Below are 5,352 nucleotides of genomic sequence, written 5' to 3'. Positions count from 1 at the left end.
AAGACCCTCTATGAGATGGATTGATTCGGTGACTGGGGTAATCGGGATGGGTGTGTCAGAGGCAGTGCGGTTGGCGCAGGATAAAGCATGGTTTAGGGCTGTTGTGCATAGGGTCGCTATGAGTCGCAAACGACTTGACGGCACATAACAACAGCAACAATGTCCCTTTCTAAAGAATAGCTTCTCTTAGTAACATTTCCAACATATGAGAGGTGAAGATTTTCCATCTTTTGTCATCTTTGCCTTCAAAGGACACTAAGGGTTAGTCTCTCTACTATTTTTTCTAAGACACATCTTTTTGTTCTTTTGGCATCACATAAGATATTCAGTACTCTTCTCCCATGCCACAACTGGAAGAGATCATTATTCTGTCATCAGTATTCATTATCTACCTATTAGATGCATAGCAAGTGTTTGAAAAGACCATATCCTGAGTCAGGGGTATCTTAGTCTTAAAACTGAGATAATTGCTCTGAAATACATTGACTTGTCCAATGCTGTGTACCTCCTGATCTCCTAGCTGATGGTACCAAGATATTGATTGTGGAACCATGTAAGAAGAAATCATTGAAAAATTCAATACTTTCTCCTTCTATCATGATGTTGCGTATTGGCCCAGTGGTAAGGGCCTTTGTTAGTTTTCTAAACTTTGAAATGTATTTCACCTTGAAGGCTGTAGTGGTCTTTGTTTGTTTGTTTTTTGTTTACTGGGTTTTTTTTCTGCAGCAAGTGTTTCAAATGCCATAAAAAAGTACTTTCAAATAGGTGAAAGGATAGAAAACAAAGAAGTATGTGAAAAGATAATTATGCTAAACATAATTTCAAGTCATCTATTTTATTGTCTAATTTGTTATTTAAAATATTTCTATACATTTGTTTCTGTAGTGAAAGAAATAAGATTGAAATTGGGCCAGAATATTTAGGAGACTCTCTTAAATTGTCATACAATCTATATATATTTACAAAAGGGCCCCACATGTTCCCAAAACACTTTCAGTGCTGAAAATTATTGTTAGCTGCCACTGAGTTGACTCATGCTGACTTATGTGAAGTAGCATGAAAAGTTACACAGTCCTGTGCCATTTGCACTTATTTGAGTATTAAATTTGTGAATGAAAAATAATAAGATTATAAACTGTGAAATGCCATGAAAATAGTATGTTGTTGTTGTTGTTAAGTGCCATCAAGTCATAGGTAACTCATAGCAACCCTGTGAATGAAAGACCTGAACACTTGTTCATAACTTTCATCCTTTCTCCAGGTTCATAGGGTTTATGGTGGCAAACTATTTTAGAGGTGGATGCCACTCCTGCTTCCAAGCTTGTTTTAATTGGGAAGTTCCACCAAACACTGTCCACCATGGGTAACCATTATCACATTTGGCACATCAGGGTCACAGTATGCAGCTTCACAGCAACCATGAGTTACCTCTGTACAGCAAGTGGGCACACCAGGATTATGTGACCTAGATGAATGTTTGACCAAAAGCAATTAAAAGTAGGCCTGAGGGCCATGAATTAAAGTCACCCACCTTTGGATTGGTAGCATCACTTTGTGTCAACTATGCCAACTGATCTCTCTCTATGAAACAATGTCCCTTGGTTTTAGAAAATAGTATATGCTCTTATAATTTGTCATTTAAAATACAGTACCACTCAGTAATCTGTCATTTTTACCTGTACAATCAAAACTATTATTTTCCTTTAGGATTTTAGTTAATAATATATATTTTTGAATAGATTTTTTTTCATCTTCCATTTAAATACCTACCCAAAAGAAATAATTTTATCTGAAAGTCAGCTGTGAGGGACCTCTCAAGAGTACTGAAGAGCAATGATGTCAGACTGGAGACTAAGGTGAGCCTGATCCAGGCTATAGTCTTCACAATTACATGCTATTCATCAGAGAGTTGGACAGTGACTAGGGATGATCAAAAGAGAATTGATGCCTTTGAGCTGTGGTGCTGGAGAAGAGTGTTGAATATACCATAGACTGCTAGGAGAACAAACAGGTTTGTCCTGTAAAGGGTGAAGCCAGAATGCTCCTTGGAGTCAAGAATTCTGAAGCTTCATCTTATATACATTGGGCATGTTACAAGGAGGGACTGATACTTGAAGAGGGACATCATGTTTGGGAGAGTGGAGGGACGGAGCAAAAGAGGAAGACCCTAGATGAGATGGATCGATTCTGTAAGTGGAGTGGTGGGAATGAGTGTGTTTGAGACGGTGAGGTTGGCACAGGAAAAAACAGCATTTAGGGCTCTTGTACATGGGGTTGCTATGATTTGCAAACGACTTGATGGCACATAACAACAACAACAACTTTTTAAATTCTTACGTTGAAACTACTTGAAACAGCACTTTGAACCATAAAAATTAATAAATTTTGTTCATCTTCTTACAATGTCACTTCCCAGTTTGGAGTCTTAGACACCTTAAGGATTCTTCTGACTAAATAATTTATATAAACTTCTGGTTTCCCATACTTGATGGGATGATTGATCCTTGATCAACTTGTTAACAGTGTTTTTTATTTGGTCAGCAGCACGCCTGTTTCCCTTACTAGATCTTGAATATTTCTTAACTTGTTTTGGTCAAATATTCAAGGTTGTATAGCCCTGGTCTGTCCACTCGCTACACAGAGTTAACTCATGGTTGCTGTGAAGCTGAACACTGTGTGTGACATTGATGTGTCAAATGTGATAATGGTTATACATGGTAGACAGTGTTTGGTGGAGCTCCCCGATTAAAACAAGCTTTGGAGCAGGAGTGGCATCCACTTCTGAAACAGTTTGCCTCCAGAAACCCTATGAACTTGGAGAAATGATGAAGTGTTCAGGTCTTTAGTTCATAGGGTCGCTATGAGTCATCTTTGACTCGATGGCACTTAACAACAACATAAAAATATTATAGATTCATATTACCAAGCATAAGCTTGAACATAAAACAATAAATGGTGATGTGATAAAAAATGACTAATATAACTTGGTGCTGATTGGCATGTCCATGTAAAGAATGGATGTCAAAATAAATAATCTGATTGCATTATTAGTAAGAGATTTTATCCTCTGATATTTTATTCTTGAATACAGTAAAGAAGCATTTAGATGGAAATTTTTCTGTGATTATTTAACAAACACATGTTGAGACGTAACTCTTTACCAGAGACTCTTCTAGATGTTAGGGTAGTGAGCTGGGCTGCCAATCTGAAGGTATTTCAGTGCAAATCCACCATATGTGCCACAGAAGAAACATGGGCAAACACCTCCCATGAGGTTTACCATCTCTAAAAACTGACTGGAGGGTCAGCAATGGGTCAGTTCTGACTCTGACAGATAACCACAATTCTAGGCATTGAGATTGCTTTTAAGAACAGTCAAGGCAAGATAATTGTGAAGAAATATATGAACAATGAAAAAAAGTTTTAAAGAAAATACTAGATGATTAGAATAGTAAGAAATGATTGAACTATGATGGTTTAATAGAATTACTGGGTACTCTCAGTTTGCTTGAGAAATTAGTTTATTTGAGAAAACTCAAAAGTTAAACAACCAGAAGTTAGCTATGTAATATTCTTAGGAAGGAAGTTTCCACATTGAGGAAACAGCCAGTGAAAACCCCTAAGGTGGGAATAGAAATCTCATATTTTTTATACACTGGAAAACAACTAGTGCTGCTATGGAGTTGTGAGGGAGAGAGAGAATACAATATAAATAGGAAAATGAAGATGAACATCTGTTTATGAAAGATGGCAAGTACTGTTGAAAGTCATTGACAAAAATCCTTTAATAATAAAATACTTTAATAATCTACATCTTCATTTTTTGAATAGTTGGATGTTAAAATATACTTAAATGATTAAAAAATAATAGAGTAACATTATCTCTATGACATAATAGAAAAATATCTTTAAATCTTTAATTTTGTTAGAAGGTCTGAAAATGTGATAATAGCTGGATAATATTTTAAATTTTTCTGCAAATATCTGAGTAAATCTGTAATACAATGCATAAAAACCATGAGTCAACTACTAGTGGCAGTGTTGCCACAAATTTCTTCAGATTTTTAAAAAAACAGTAGCTATGAAGTAAAATAAAGCCATACATATATGACTGTTCTGACTCTATTTATTTTAAAAATCAAGATAGACCCACCCATAGAGACAGATGATGTCAGACCCTAGAAAGAGAGAGAGTCCTAGGGCTTCTAATGGGCAGGTCAGTGGTTCAAATCTACCAGCTGCTAAATAGCAGAAAGATAAAGTAGTTTTCTTCTGGAAAGGTTTTTACAGTCTCAGAAACACGATGGAGGGATGCCATGAATCAGACCCAAGAATGGGTTCTGATTCATGGCACCTCTCAGTCAGGCACATTGACTTTAGTTTGGGGTTTTCAGGACCTTGGTGGGAGGAAGGGAAGTCAGGAGTGATTGCTAGCATGTATGGCTCCTTTTGGAGTAGTAAGAATGTTCTGGAAATAGAAGGACCTCAGATGGCACTGTGTTTAGAGTATTCAGATAGCTGCCAAAAGGACAATTTTAACCCACCACTCAATTGGTTGGAGAACGATGAAGCTGCCTGCTCCTACAGAGGTTTGCAGCCTTAGAAACCCTCTGGGGCAATTCTACCTGTCGTGCTGGGTCATGAGTTGGACCTGACTGTAGTGTGTTTGTAAGTCACACAGTGTTGTTGACTTGAGTAATGTCACAGAACTATACACTTTGAGGTGATAAGTAGTGTGTTGTATCTTTTTACCACAGTAAATAGATTTTTTAAATTAAAAACCCCACATGAGTCAATTGTTTTTTTTATATATGATAAAATTCTAGCTCAGTTTTGTCACAATGATAAAATCAGGGAATGTTCGATGGAATCTCTACCTAGATTTTAAGCATTAAATATTCAACTCTTTATATCAACTACATATTTTATTAGTGTAAGATATGAATCACATGCACTTGAAAAAATACAAATAAATGCTGTTAAGGGAAATAATGGTTCTTCTTTCAGCTACTTCCAATTTTTTCTATGTATTGACTCTCCATGTTGCTAGCTTTGCTTCTTATGTTTTTATTTATTATTGCTTTTGTTATAAAAACAAATCTATTTTTGGTGTTTTCCCCTAGTGTTATTTTTTTTGTTGTTTTTAAAACAGCTTCATTGATATATAATTTATTCAACATAATGTTTGTACAACTCGTTTAAAGTACATGAGTCACTATTTCTGTTTTTATTGCTATTGACATTTTATTTATTTTTTAAAATGAAAAACAATATAAATCCAAATCTTGGGGGCTTTTCATCTATAACAACAAAAATATATGCCTTCTTGAAACGTTTGTCTAAATCTTTTTT

Source organism: Elephantulus edwardii, unplaced genomic scaffold (genome assembly GCF_000299155.1).
Source record: "Elephantulus edwardii isolate Elephantulus edwardi_28Jun2011 unplaced genomic scaffold, EleEdw1.0 scaffold00021, whole genome shotgun sequence".
Lineage (NCBI taxonomy): Eukaryota > Metazoa > Chordata > Mammalia > Macroscelidea > Macroscelididae > Elephantulus > Elephantulus edwardii.
Note: the sequence above shows the minus strand (reverse complement) of the source record.